Below are 15,825 nucleotides of genomic sequence, written 5' to 3'. Positions count from 1 at the left end.
AAGGGTGTAAAGTTGACCAGCAATTTCTAATTTTTACATATGAAGTGACTTTGAGAGGTCTATATGATAGAAAATACCTAAAAGTGACATCATTTTAAAAACTGCACCCCTCAAAACCACATTCAATAAGTTTTTTAGCCCTTCAGGTGCTTCACAGGAATTTTTGGAATGTGAAAAAAATGAACCTTTTAACTTTTTTTCACAAAAACTTTACTTTAGACCCAAATGTTATTATTTTCACAAGCGTAACAGGAAAAAATGGACCCCAAAATGTGTTCAATTTCTCCTGAGTATTCCAAAATCCCATATGTGGGGAAAAACTATTGTATGGGCGCACGGCAGAGCCTGGAAGGGAAGGAGTGCCAATTGACTTATTGAATACAAAATTTGCTGGAACAATTAGCAGACGCCGTGTTGCATTTGGAGAGCTCCTGATGTGCTTAAACAGTAAAGATCCCCCACAAGTGACACATTTTTGTAAGAGAGATATAGAGGAGGGCCTCAAGAAAAAAATGTTCCCATTATTAGGAAGTGGATCTCCCATAGTGTTTGCCTATACAGTGAAGCAACGGCTGCCAAAAATTTGGAGGAACTCCAATGCCCCTTGGAAGAGGCATAGAGGTCAGAGGGCCCCCTGAAAACAATGTTCCCATTAGTAGGAAGTGAGTCTCTAATAGTGTTTTCCTATGCAGTGAATGCAAGGGTTGCCAAAAATTTGGAGGCACTCCAATGCCCATTTGAAGTGAAGTAGAGGAGGGCCTCATTAAAAAAATGTTCCCATTATTAGGAAGTAGGTCTCCCATACTGTTTGCCTGTCAAACATTTGGAGGAACTCCAATGCCCCTTGGAAGAGACGCAGAGGTCAGAGGGCCTCCTGAAAACAATGTTTCCATTAGTAAGAGGTGGGCCTCCAATAGTGTTTGCCTATGCAGTGAATGCAAGGGATGCCAAAAATTTGGAGGCATTACAATGCTCCTTTGAAGAGACGTAGAGGAGGGCCTCATGACAAAATGTTCCCATTATTAGGAAGTGGGTCTCCTATAGTGTTTGCTTATGCAGTGAATGCAAGGGCTGCCAAAAATTTGGACCTACACCCCTTGGAAGGGATGTGGAGGAAGGCCTCATAAAAAATGTTTCCAATTAGAAAGGAGCGGGTCTCCTACACTTGTAATGCCCATGCACTAAGTGTATGGGCAGACAAACATTTACCTCTGGGGGGTATACATGAACATACTGTATACCAATTTTTAAAAAGTTATGTGGGTGTTGCATCATGGACCACAGTCACCCTGGTGATATGGTGGTGGAGGATGAGGAGAAGGTGGGGCACAATAGCAAATAGCTAAAATCAGGAAGCATATACCCATGTGTGGATGTGAAGAGGTGCATGAGAACAGACCTCTGAAAAAAAGGCACTGGATTTTGGGTTTTTGTGACGCTGCTATCATTCAGTGGAAATTAGAAGTCTGGCCAAAGCTAGCCCTTGTTCATTTTTATAACAGTCAGCCTGTCAGCAATTTCAGTTGACAGGCAGATTGGCTTATCAGTTATAATTCCACCAGCTGCACTAAAAATCTGATCTGGCAAAAAGCTAGCAGCAGGGCAGGCCAGGACCTCCAAGGCGTAGAGAGCCAGTTCATGCCACATGTCTGGCTTGGATACCCAATAATTATAAGACACAGAGGAATCATGGAGGACGTTGGTACAGTCAGCAAGGTACTCCATCAGCATCTTCCCAAACTTTGCACTCCTTGCAAGAGTACACCATGCCTCAGAGCCTGTGTGATGGGAGGGTCTGAGAAAACTCTCCCAGAACTTTGACAGTGTTCCCCTGCCTCTGCTGGATTGCTGTTGTGCCTCTCTCGACTGTACTCCTTGGGTATCCAACGAACTATTACCTCTGCTGCCAGTGTTTTCAGATGGGAATTTTTTAAATAATTCTGCAACAAGGGCCTTCTGGTACTGCCCCATTTTAGTAGACCTTTCCACCTCAGGAATAAGCGATAGAAAGTTCTTGTAGCGTGGGTCTAGAAGTGTCACCAACCAATAATGACTGTCACCCAAAATTTTGAGAAGGCGAAGGTCATGGGAAAGGCATGCATGCCAGACTGCTAACTGGCAAGACTTCTGTGTCCTCACCAAGAGCACAACTGACCATGCTCTCCTCCTCCTCTTCAATGTCCTCAGGCCTTCCACGCTGCACAGATGGTATGACACTTGTGCAGGTATTATCATCTATTGCTTACAAAATTAGTTCCTGTTCTTCCTTCTCCTCCTCCTCTTCCTCATTGTCACCCAATCCACAATGGGATGAGATTAGGCAAGGCTGTGTGTAATCACTCTGTATGGATCCTTGCTCCATCTCATCGTGCTCCTCCTGCAATGCATCCTCTTTGATTGTGAGCAGAGAGCGTTTCAGAACACAGAGAAGTGGGATGGTGATGCTAATTATTGCATCATCACTGCTCACCATCTTGGTGGAGTACCCAAAAGTTTTAAAGGATGGTACATATGTCTGACATCCATGTCCACTCCTGAGGTCTTATGTGTGGAGTCTGAGCTGAATACCAATGGCCTTGTTGATGCTGGTAGTCAACAACTGCCCTCTTCTGCTCACAAATTATTTCCAACATCTGCAATGTAGAGCTCCAATACATGGGGACATCACACACCAGTTGGTGAGCCGGAAGCTGCAAACGCTGCTGAAGCACGGCAAGAGAAGCGGAAGCTGTAGCTGACTTTCCAAAATGGGCACACAGATGGTGTACTTTGACAAGGACATCCAGCGGCAGTGCATAGGTTTTGAGAAACCACTGAGCTACGAGGTTAAGCACATAAGCCAGGCATGATACGTGTGTGAGCCTCAGAGCTGTCATCGGGTTCCGTCCATTGTCACACATGACCATGCCTGGTTGTAGGTTCAGTGGCATCAGCCACAGATCTGCCTGCTCTTTCAGAGCTGTCCACAACTCTTCAGTATTGTGCAGTTTGTCACTTAAGCATATTAGTTTCAGCACAGCCTGTTGCCGCTTGGCTGAGGCAGTACTGCAGTGCTTCCAGCTTCCAGGTAGACTGGGGGCAACCCTGATTGACCTAGGGCCTGCAATCCTCGGCATCAGGAGAACATGTTCCATCCTAAGGTCCGACTGGGTCCCAGCTTCCACTATGTTAACCCAGTGTGCTGTCAGAAACATGTACTGTCCCTGTCTGTGGTTAGGTGGACTTTCCAAGTAACTGCATTGCTGAGGGCATGACTAATGTTGTGGGACACGTACTTGTGTAATGCAGGGACAGCACACCAGGAGAAATAGTGGTGGCTGGGGATCGAGCACCGAGGGACAGCAGCTGCCATCAGTTCATGGAAAGCTTCCATCTCCACGAGCCTAAAAGGCAACATTTCAATCTGAAGCAGTCACAAAATGTGGGAATTTAGTTTTGTGGCTTGTGGGGCATTGGTTGCGTATTTGCGCTTCTGTACCAAGGACTGGGGTATGGACAATAGAACGCTGCGCTGGGACAAGGATGTGGACGTGCCCACTGCTAGTTGAGTGTGTGTTCAATGACAGGTGCAGGGCAGGAGACATATTCGCATGCCCCATGGACAGCAGATTGGCTTGCATGAACAACAGCAGAATAAGCAGTGGTGTTACCTGCAGACACTGTTCCTGGACCCTGTGGTTCGGTCCACAAAGTTGGGTGCTTTGCTGCCATGTGCCTGATTATGTTGGTGGTGGTTAGGCTGGTAGTTTTGCTATCCCTGCTGATGTTAGCTTGGCAGATGGTGCAAATGACCTTTTGGGGCTGTTGGCAGACGCTTTAAAAGACAACCAGACTCGGGAAAACCTAACAGTTGTACTGGCAACTTCTGTTGTGCTGGTGTTATGGGGGAACGATTGCCGGCCTTCTGTCTGCTGCCATCACACTGATTCTTCCTGCCTGTTGGGGTGCTATGCCTCCCTCCCCCTGTGTGATGCTGTCCTCATTCTGTATGTCCTCCTGCCAGGTTGGGTCATCCACCACCTTGTCTTCCACTTCCGCACCCTGGTCATTCTCCTAACTTTTTGGTAATTGTGTCTCATTATTGTCCACCTCTTGTGACACTTTCCCACCGTCGCCTTCATGTGACCTCGGCTGCTCAAATATTTGGACATCGCTACATGCAATCTCCTCTTGCCCCGCTTCAAGTGGACAGGGCGAGAGGCCCAAATCTGTAAATGGAATAGTGAGCAGCTGTTTGGAGTGTCCAAGTGTGGGATCAGTTGTCTCCGAACACTCAGCATAGTGGAAGGAAGGAGGATCAGGGTGAGGAATATGCAGTCTAGACTCACGGCTACTGAGACTTGACCATGGGGAAGACAGGTTGGTGGTTGTGGTGGCAAAGTGACTAGAAGAATTATCAGCTATCTAACCAACAAATGTTTGACACTGTTTTGGGTTCAATAGTGGTGTGCTGCGGTCCCCTAGAAGGTGGGACAAGAAGTTCAGGTGAGAAGATGTGGGTGATTATTGTGGCACAATTTCAGCTTGCCCACGGCCTCAGCCTCTGCATGCACCATCAACATCACGTCCAGTTCCCTGTCCCTTGCCACATGCCTTGCCCATTTTAAATGGAGGACAATATTTTCCACTTTCACTACAAATGGCTGTATTTGGCACAAACTTATATGTGATCCATGTGACGGACAAACCACAGTTTTAAATAGCTGGCCTGTAGGTAACTATTTTTACCAGCAAACTGGTGTCAATAATTTTGCTAACACAAAGTTATCCAGCTTAGAGATCCAAAACTTGAAGGAGGAAGAGCCGTCTGGGAGTACACTGAGAGGGCAAGACATGTAGTCTGTCACGATCTGACGGAAATGTTGCCTCCTGCTGACTGGAGCCATCTGTGATGGTGTAGGCATTTGTGGCGGGTAGAGTTGAGCGACTTTTACTTTCTTCGGATTGAGTCGGGTTTAGCGAAACCCGACTTTGTCAAAAGTCGGGTTGGGTGAAATCGGCTGATTATTGTGAAAAGTCGGGGGCCGACTGAAACATGAAACCCAATGCAAGTCAATAGGGAATCAAAGTCGGCAGTGAGTGGAGGACAGGAAAACACCTACAGTGCCCATTTTAATGCCAAAAATATCAATTCTTATTACTGAAGCTTGTCAATCTTAATTTACTTTATAATAATAGTTAGGCATTGAAAACTGGGGGTCATTTGGCTAAAGTTGTGGGGGTAGGGCTGGCTCAAGATTTTCGTGGGCCCAGGAAACGCAGAATACGTCACGGCGGTGAAGCAGGGAGAGGTAAGTATTTCAACTTTGCAAGTGCTGTGATCCTGAGCAAGCAGGGGTGGCCCACTCATTGTCATTGGCACTGGCACAGGGCCCCTCATAGTACGGTGGTGTGTTTGATGGCGGGTGGCGCCTCCCACCGGCAGAGACACTTTTGCATACTATGAGGGGCCCCGTGCCAGTGACGTCACCAGCGAGTATGCCCCCCCACCTGATGAAGGAACCTGCACTTTCATCTGTACCTTCCTCTTTGTCCCCGTGTAAGGTGGTATAGTATGCGAGAAGGGGAACCTGACTTTCAGCAGCGTCAGATTATGGCTGTGTAGAGTCCAAGAGGAATGTAGTAGTCTGGGTCAATGTACCAGCAGACTCATCTAGCAGTGGCTGGGCAATGGGCAGGATGAGGAGGAAACACAGAAATAGGCCCAAATAATAAAGTGGGCTTAATGCAGTTCAAATGTGGTAACAGGACTAAACAGGCGGCATTGCTTTGTTCAGTGGAGGACAACTGTAATGAGTGGCAGACACAGTTAGCAGGCCCAAATAATAAAGTAGCCTAAATTCAGTTCAAAATTGGTAACAGGACTAAACAGGCGGCATTGCTTGTTCAGTGTAGGACAACTGTAATGAGTGGCAGACACAGTTAGTAGCCCCAAATAATAAAGTAGCCTAAATGCAGTTCAAAATTAGTAACAGGACTAAACAGGCGGCATTGCTTTGTTCAGTGGAGGACAACTATAATGAGTGGCAGACACAGTTAGTAGGCCCAAATAATAAAGTGGGCTAAATGTCTGCCAAAAAATTGTTCATAAATAAACAGGTGGCATAGCTAGATACAGGGGTGGGCTCCTCTGCTGAGTAGCAGACAGTGGTAGTAGGCACAAAGTATTAACTGGTCTAAATGGAGGCCAGGGCCCCTGTATATTTTAACTATCATCTATCATTTCAACAAATTTGTATTGGCAGTGCCATTGAAGGATTTAACAGCACAGACTACACAGTGATGGAGCAGGGAGAGGTAAGTATTGCAAGTGGTAGAGCACTGTTCGAGCTGGGGGGAACACTCTCTAGTGGGCGGTGGTACTGGCACAGGGCCCCTCATATTACGACGGTGTGTCTGACGTTGGTTGTGCACCACCACCGTCAGAGACACTTCATTGTACTATGAGGGACCCTGTGCCAGTGCCCTCGCCCAAGAGTGGGCCCACCCACCAGTCCAGGCAAACGGCACTCGCACGACTGCTTGCGCCAAGTGGTGACCACGGCCCTGTGGGGGGAGTCAGCCCATTTAGAGAGGTATAAAAATGGCCTATGGTGGACATTCAGCAGCTGCAAATGGAGGAATTGGAGAAGACAGTAAGAGGAGGCCAAAAGCAAGACATTTTTCAGGCAAGCTACGTGTCAGCATGGGAAGGTGGGGCAAAATAATTTGAAATCCATGATTGGTTCATTTTAATGAATGTTAGATCATCAACATTTTGGGTAGCCAGACGTGTCCTTTTTTCAGTCAGTATTGAACCAGCAGCACTGAAGACTCTTTCTGATAGCACACTAGCAGCAGGGCAAGCGAGTTCCTGTAATGCATATTCTGCCAAATCAGTCCAGGTGTCTATTTTAGATGCCCAGTAATCAAAGGGTAATGACCTGTGAGGGAGAACATCGATAAGGGAGGAAAAGTAGTTCGTAACCATACTGGGCAAATGCTGTCTCCTGTCACTTTGAATCAATACAGCAGTACCTGTCATCCAACGCCACTTCGGATTTGTGCACCTCTAACACCTCTGCCATGTTGCCTCCTATGGCTCATGTGAGAACCATCACCGCCGCCGTGTGCTGGGAATGCCTGAACCAAACGGTCTACAAGAGTTGCTTGTTTGGTAGCCAATATTTGCTCAAGGTTCTCATGTGGCATGATATTTTGTAATTTTCCTTTATATCGTGGATCCGGAAGGCAGGCCAACCAGTAATCTTCATCGGTCATCATTTTGATAATGCGGGGGTCCCTTTTTAGGATACGCAAGGCATACTCAGCCATGTGGGCCAATGTTCCAGGTGTCAATTCACTGCTTGTGCTGGGTTGAGGAGCACTTTCTTGCAAATCAACATCACTTGTGTCCCGCAAAAACCCTGTACTTGACCTTGTAACGCCACCAGTTTCTATTGCCCCCTGAGAAGCATCCTACTCCCATAAATATTCATCCCCATCCTCCTCCTCCTCCTCCTCTTCGTCTGCCACCTCGTACAGGAGTGTTCCCTGAGCAGACAATGGCTGACTGTCATCAAGGCTTCCCTCCTCCTCGGCTGCAGACGCCTGCTCCTTAATGTGCGTCAAACTTTGCATCAGCAGATGCATTAGTGGGATGCTCATGCTTATGATGGCGTCGTCTGTACTTACCAGCCGTGTGCATTCCTCAAAACACTGAAGGACTTGACAGAGGTCTTGTAGTTCGACCACTGCACACCAGACAGCTCCATGTCTGCCATCCAAGTGCCTGCCCATATATGTGTATCCTCCCACAAATTAATTACAGCACGCCTCTGGTCGCACAGCCTCTGAACCATGTGCAGTGTGGAGTTCCACCTTGTTGCAACGTTGATTATTAGGCGGTGTTGGGGAAGATTCAGCGATCGCTGATGGTTCAGCATACGGCTGGAGTGTACGGGCGACTGGCGGATGTGCGAGCAAAGTCTTCGCACCTTCAGGAGCAGGGCTGGTAACCCCGGATAATTTTTCAAGAAGCACTGCACCACCAGGTTCAAGGTGTGAGCCAGGCAAGGTATGTGTTTCAGTTCAAAAAGGGCTATGGCAGCCATAAAATTCCTTCCGTTATCTCTGACTACCTTGCCTGCCTCAAGATGTACACTGCCCAGCCATGACTGAGTTTGTTGCTGCAAGTACTCAGCCAGTAGTTCCGCGGTGTGTCTGTTGTCGCCCAAACACTTCATTTGTAACACAGCCTGCTGATGCTTACAACTAGCTGTTCGATAATGGGACACCTCGTGTGCAACACTGGCAGCAGCGGATGGAGTGGTCGTGCGACTGCACTCTGTGGACGAGCTTTTGCTTCTGGAAGAGGAGGAGGAGGAGGGATGGTGAATGCCTACAGCCAACTGTTTCCTAGACAGTGGGCTAGGCAGAACAGTCCCACTATGGCTGTCCCCTGTGGACCCTGCATCCACCACATTAACCCAGTGCACCGTGATGGACATGTAACGTCACTGGCCATGCCTACTGGTCCATGCATCTGTTGTGAGGTGCACCTTTCCACTGACTGATTGCCTCAGTGCATTGACAATGCGGTCTTTGACATGCTGGTGGAGGGCTGGGATGGCTTTTCTCGAAAAAAGTGCCAACTGGGTAGGTCATAGTGTGGTACTGCGTAGGCCATCAGGTCTTTGAAAGCTTCACTGTTGTGAATTCTGCTCTTGGGCTCCCTCCGGTGGTTGTAAGTGGTAGCGCTGCTGTCTCTGAATCGCAGCATTTATCAGGTGTGTTCACTTTTTGCAATTTTGACTGGGCTATTTAGTCTTGCTTCACCCTTTAGTCAGTGCCAGTTGTCCATTGTTCCTGGAGAATTCACATCCCTGCCTGGTCTCTTCTGCTTTGCAGTTCATTTCAACAAAGATAAGTTCTGGCCTTGATTTTTGCTGTCCACATGCTGTGGCCTTATTGTTCAGTTCTTTTCCATGTTTTGTCTTGTCCAGCTTGGTCTGTATAAGGATTTGTTTAGCCAAGCAGGTATCTCTGGAGATGCAGATATACCCTCCATATCTTTAGTTAGCTGTGGAGATTTTGTATTTTCTGTGGTGGATATTTTCTAGTGTTTTAATACTGACCGCATAGTACTCTGTCCTATCCTTTCTATTTAGCTAGAAGTGGCCTCCTTTGCTAAATTCTCATTTCAGTCTGTGTATGTTTTTTCCCTCTCCTCTCACAGTCAATATTTGTGGGGGGCTATCTATCCTTTGGGGATTTTCTCTGAGGCAAGATAGTTTTCCCTTTTCTATCTCTAGGGGTAATTAGTCCTCCGGCTGTGTCGAGATGTCTAGGGAGCGCTAGGTACATTCCATGGCTACTTCTAGTTGCGGTGTTAAGTTCAGGGTCTGCGGTCAGTACAGGTACCACCTTCTCCAGAGTATGTCTCATGCTGCTCTTAGGCCACCAGATCATAACAGTACAACTGGCCAACAATGAGTTATCCGCATCTCAGAAGAAGGGAAGTGAAGTGCTGAGCCATTTTTTTTTCTGTAGTCTGTTGTGTTTTTTTTTTTTTTTCTTCCCTCTTTACCTCTGGGTGGCTCAGGAGTTCGGAGCTGGTATGGATGTTCAGGGATTGGCTTCTCGTGTGGATCAACTTGCTGCTAGAGTACAAGGTATTTCCGATTATATCGTTCAGACTCCGGTTTTAGAGCCTAGAATTCCAACTCCTGATTTGTTTTTTGGGGATAGGTCCAAATTTCTGAGCTTTAAAAATAACTGTAAACTGTTTTTTGCTCTGAAACCCCGTTCCTCTGGTGATCCCATCCAGCAGGTTAAAATTGTTATATCTCTGCTGCGTGGTGACCCCCAGGATTGGGCATTTGCCCTGGAACCTGGTAATCCGGCGTTGCTTAATGTAGACACCTTTTTTCAGGCGCTTGGGTTATTGTATGATGAACCTAATTCAGTGGATCATGCTGAGAAGACCTTGTTGGCCCTGTCTCAGGGTCAAGAAGCGGCAGAATCATATTGCCAGAAGTTTAGAAAATGGTCTGTACTGACTAAATGGAATGAGGATGCCTTGGCGGCAATCTTCAGAAAGGGTCTTTCTGAATCTGTTAAAGATGTTATGGTGGGGTTCCCCACGCCTGCTGGTCTGAGTGATTCTATGTCTCTGGCCATTCAGATTGATCGGCGCTTGCGCGAGCGCAGAGTTGTGCACACTATGGCATTGTCTTCCGAGCGGAGTCCTGAGCCTATGCAGTGTGATAGGATTGTGTCTAGAGCTGAACAACAAGGATTCAGACGTCAGAATAGGTTGTGTTTTTACTGCGGCGATTCTGCTCATGTTATTTCTGATTGCCCTAAGCGTACCAAGAGAATCGCTAGTTCTGTTACCATCAGTACTGTACAACCTAAATTTCTGTTATCTGTGACCCTGATCTGCTCATTATCGTCATTTTCTGTCATGGCATTTGTGGATTCAGGCGCCGCTCTAAACTTAATGGACTTAGAATTTGCCAGATGTTGTGGTTTCCCCTTGCAGCCTTTGCAGAGTCCTATTCCTTTGAGGGGCATTGATGCTACACCGTTGGCTAAAAATAAACCTCAGTTTTGGACACAGCTGACCATGTACATGGCGCCAGCCCATCAGGAAGATTGTCATTTTCTGGTGTTGCATAATTTGCATGATGCTATTGTGCTGGGTTTCCCATGGTTACAGGTGCATAATTCGGTATTAGATTGGAAATCTATGTCTGTGACTAGTTGGGGTTGTCAGGGGGTTCATGGTGATGTTCCTTTGATGTCAATTGCCTCCTCCCCCTCTTCTGAAATTCCTGAGTTTTTGTCAGATTTCCAGGATGTATTCAATGAGCCCAAGTCCAGTTCCCTTCCACCGCATAGGGACTGTGATTGTGCTATTGACTTGATTCCAGGCTGTAAGTTTCCTAAGGGCCGACTTTTCAACCTGTCTGTGCCAGAACATACCGCCATGCGGAGCTATGTTAAGGAGTCCTTGGAGAAGGGGCATATTCGCCCATCTTCTTCACCATTGGGAGCAGGTTTTTTTTTTGTTGCCAAAAAAGATGGCTCCTTGAGACCCTGTATTGATTATCGCCTCTTGAGTAAGATCACGGTCAAATTCCAATACCCTTTGCCTTTGCTTTCTGATCTGTTTGCTAGGATTAAGGGGGCTAGTTGGTTTACTAAGATTGACCTTCGAGGGGCATATAATCTTGTTCGTATTAAGCAGGGTGACGAATGGAAAACTGCGCTTAATACACCCGAAGGCCATTTTGAATACCTTGTGATGCCATTCGGACTCTCTAATGCTCCATCTGTGTTTCAGTCCTTCATGCATGATATATTTCGGAATTATCTTGATAAATTCATGATTGTATATTTGGATGATATTTAGATTTTTTCAGATTATTGGGAGTCTCATGTGAAACAAGTCAGGATGGTATTTCAGATCCTTCGTGATAATGCCTTGTTTGTGAAGGGGTCTAAGTGCCTCTTTGGAGTACAGAAGATTTCTTTTTTAGGGCTTCATTTTTTCTCCCTCATCTATAGAAATGGATCCGGTTAAGGTTCATACCATTCATGATTGGATCCAGCCCACATCCGTGAAGAGCCTTCAGAAATTTTTGGGCTTTGCTCATTTTTATCGCCGTTTCATTGCCAACTTCTCCAGTGTGGTTAAACCCCTGACCGATTTGACGAAGAAAGGCGCTGATGTGACGAATTGGTCCTCTGCGGCTGTTTCTGCCTTTCAGGAGCTTAAATGCCGATTTACTTCTGCCCCTCTGTTGCGTCAGCCGGATGTTTCTCTTCCTTTTCAGGTTGAGGTTGACGCTTCTGAGATTGGGGCAGGGGCCGTTTTGTCTCAGAGGAATTCTGATGGTTCCTTGATGAAACCGTGTGCCTTCTTTTCTCAAAAGTTTTCGCCTGCGGAACGCAATTATGATGTCGGCAATCGTGAGTTGTTGGATATGAAGTGGGCATTTGAGGAGTGGCAACATTGGCTTGAGGGGGCCAAGCACCGTATTGTGGTCTTGACCGATCATAAGAATCTGATTTATCTCGAGTCTGCCAAACGGCTGAATCCTAGACAGGCCCGATGGTCCCTGTTTTTCTCCCGTTTTGATTTTGTGGTCTCGTATCTTCCGGGTTCTAAGAATGTTAAGGCTGAAGCCCTCTCTAGGAGCTTTTTGCCTGATTCTCCTGGGGTCCTTGAGCTGGTCGGTATTCTGAAGGAAGGGGTGATTCTTTCTGCCATCTCCCCTGATTTACGACGGGTTCTTCAGGAATTTCAGGCTGATAAACCTGACCGCTGTCCAGTGGGGAAATTGTTTGTTCCTGACAGATGGACTAGTAAAGTGATTACAGAGGTTCATTGTTCTGTTTTAGCTGGTCATCCTGGGATTTTTGGTACCAGAGATTTGGTTGGTAGGTCCTTTTGGTGGCCTTCTTTGTCACGGGATGTGCGTTCTTTTGTGCAGTCCTGTGGGACTTGTGCGCGGGCCAAGCCTTGCTGTTCCCGCGCTAGTGGGTTGCTTTTGCCTTTGCCGGTCCCTAAGAGGCCTTGGACGCATATTTCTATGGATTTTATTTCGGATCTTCCGGTTTCCCAGAGGATGTCAGTTATCTGGGTGATTTGTGACCGGTTTTCTAAGATGGTTCATTTGGTACCTTTGCCTAAGTTGCCTTCCTCTTCTGATTTGGTTCCGTTGTTTTTTCAGCATGTGGTTCGTTTGCATGGCATTCCGGAGAATATTGTGTCCGATAGAGGTTCCCAGTTTGTTTCTAGGTTTTGGCGGGCCTTTTGTGCTAGGCTGGGCATTGATTTGTCTTTTTCTTCCGCGTTTCATCCTCAGACAAATGGCCAAACCGAGCGAACTAATCAGACTTTGGAAACTTATTTGAGATGCTTTGTGTCTGCTGATCAGGATGATTGGGTGGCTTTCTTGCCATTGGCCGAGTTTGCCCTTAATAATCGGGCTAGTTCTGCTACCTTGGTTTCACCCTTCTTTTGTAACTCTGGTTTTCATCCTCATTTTTCTTCGGGGCAGGTTGAGCCTTCTGATTGTCCTGGGGTGGACTCTGTGGTTGACAGGTTGCAGCAAATTTGGGCTCATGTTGTTGACAATTTGGTGTTGTCTCAGGAGGGGGCTCAGCATTTTGCTAACCGTCGTCGGTGTGTTAGTTCCCGGCTTCGGGTTGGGGATTTGGTCTGGTTGTCTTCCCGTCATGTTCCTATGAAGGTTTCTTCCCCTAAGTTTAACCCTGGGTTTATTGGCCCTTATAGGATTTCTGAGATTATCAATCCAGTGTCTTTTCGTTTGGCCCTTCCAGCCTCTTTTTCCATCCATAATGTTTTTCATAGATCTTTGTTGCGGAAATATGTGGTGCCCGTTGTTCCCTCTGTTGATCCTCCTGCCCCGGTGTTGATTGATAGGGAGTTGGAGTATGTGGTTGAGAAGATTTTGGATTCTCGTTTTTCGAGGCGGAAGCTTCAGTATCTTGTCAAATGGAAGGGTTATGGCCAGGAGGATAATTCTTGGGTTGTTGCCTCCGATGTTCATGCTGATGATTTGGTTCGTGCCTTTCATTTGGCTCGTCCGGATTGGCCTGGGGGCTCTGGTGAGGGTTCGGTGACCCCTCCTCAAGGGGGGGGTACTGTTGTGAATTCTGCTCTTGGGCTCCCTCCGGTGGTTGTAAGTGGTAGTGCTGCTGTCTCTGAATCGCAGCATTTATCAGGTGTGTTCACTTTTTGCAATTTTGACTGGGCTATTTAGTCTTGCTTGACCCTTTAGTCAGTGCCAGTTGTCCATTGTTCCTGGAGGATTCACATCCCTGCCTGGTCTCTTCTGCTTTGCAGTTCATTTCAACAAAGATAAGTTCTGGCCTTGATTTTTGCTGTCCACATGCTGTGGCCTTATTGTTCGGTTCTTTTCCATGTTTTTGTCTTGTCCAGCTTGGTCTGTATAAGGATTTGTTTAGCCAAGCTGGGGTCTCTGGAGATGCAGATATACCCTCCATATCTTTAGTTAGCTGTGGAGATTTTGTATTTTCTGTGGTGGATATTTTCTAGTGTTTTAATACTGACCGCATAGTACTCTGTCCTATCCTTTCTATTTAGCTAGAAGTGGCCTCCTTTGCTAAATTCTCATTTCAGTCTGTGTATGTTTTTTCCCTCTCCTCTCACAGTCAATATTTGTGGGGGGCTGTCTATCCTTTGGGGATTTTCTCTGAGGCAAGATAGTTTTCCCTTTTCTATCTCTAGGGGTAATTAGTCCTCTGGCTGTGTCGAGATGTCTAGGGAGCGCTAGGTACATTCCACGGCTACTTCTCGTTGCGGTGTTAAGTTCAGGGTCTGCGGTCAGTACAGGTACCACATACTCCAGAGTACGTCTCATGCTGCTCTTAGGCCACCAGATCATAACACTTCGCTTTCAATTAACCGGTACAGCATCATCTCTAACGAGATTAGTATAGCAATGTGGGCGTTCAAACCCTATGTACGCGGATGAGAGGATGAGTACTTTCTTTTCCTAACGAGAGTCTCTTGTAGGGTGAGCTGGACTGGAGAGCTGCATATGGTGGAACAAGCGGTGGTGGTGGTGGACATGGCGGATTGAGAGAGGGTTGGTGATGTTATTCTTGATGTTGACCTACATACAGTGTTTCCTACCAAAAACCTTGTGATTCCCTGACTGCTTTGGCCTGGCGACGATACCTCCACATTTGCTGCTGGTGGTGTCCTAATCAGTGGGCTTACAGTGAGGGAAGCAATTTAGCATTGCTGACTACCTTCATTCTGAGCAGGTGCACCAACGGTACGGGACATTTGGTAGTTAGTCCAGGCTTGCAAGTGCATGCTGGTTAAATGTCTAAGCATGCACATTGTATTTAAATTTTGAAGATTCTTCCCTCTGCTAAAGGTCTTTGAGAATTTCTTACAGATAACTTTGCACTGATCATTCGGATCTTGGTTAAAAAATTGCCACACTACACTCTTCCTACTAAGGAATACCTTTTCAGGCATTGCACGCTGTGCTGCTTTCACCGGATGGCCACACTGTCCTAAAACTGTTTTTGTTTTTGACAAACGTTTTTGGCCTGATACGGGCCTGCCAGATGACAGCTGTTGTGATGTAGATGGCTGCTGCGGATCATCCTCCTCTGCTTCTGAGCTACTGGCAGCGGCACCCTCTTCCCCCAATGGCTGCCAATCTGGGTCAACAACTGGGTCATCTATCACCTCCTCTTCAATGTCATGTGCACCTTCCTCTGTGTCACCGTGTAAGGTGCTATAGCGTTCGAGACGGGGCACCATAGTCTCATCAGGGTCAGATTCTGGCTCAGTACACTGCGAGGGCAATGTAGTGATCTGAGTCAATGGAACAACATAATAATCTAGCTGTGGCTGTGCATCAGTGCACTCCATGTCCGATTCATCTTGTAATGGGCAGTTAACAATTTACCTTTCTAACCCAGGCACGGTATGTGTAAAGAGCTCCATGGAGTAACCTGTAGTTTCGCCTGACGCATCCTTTACTTTTGGTTTGGGTGAAGGACACAAGGAAACGTCTTGTTCCTGACCTGTAGCACCCACTGATGACTCGCTGCTTTTATATTTTGAACTTTCTGAAGAGGAGGCGAAAGAGCTAGAGGCTGAGTCAGCAAGGAAAGCCAAAACTTTTTCCTGCTGCTCCGGCTTTAAAAGCTGTTTTCCTACTCCCAGATAAGGGAGCCTTCGAGGCCTTGTGTAGCCAGACGATGATGCTGGCTCAATACCTCCAGCCTTAGGTGCTATTGTGCTTTTGCCACTACCACCAGATG

Source organism: Ranitomeya variabilis, chromosome 3, assembly GCF_051348905.1.
Source record: "Ranitomeya variabilis isolate aRanVar5 chromosome 3, aRanVar5.hap1, whole genome shotgun sequence".
Lineage (NCBI taxonomy): Eukaryota > Metazoa > Chordata > Amphibia > Anura > Dendrobatidae > Ranitomeya > Ranitomeya variabilis.
The sequence above is the reverse complement of the archived record's forward strand: the minus strand, read 5'-3'. Positions refer to the sequence as shown.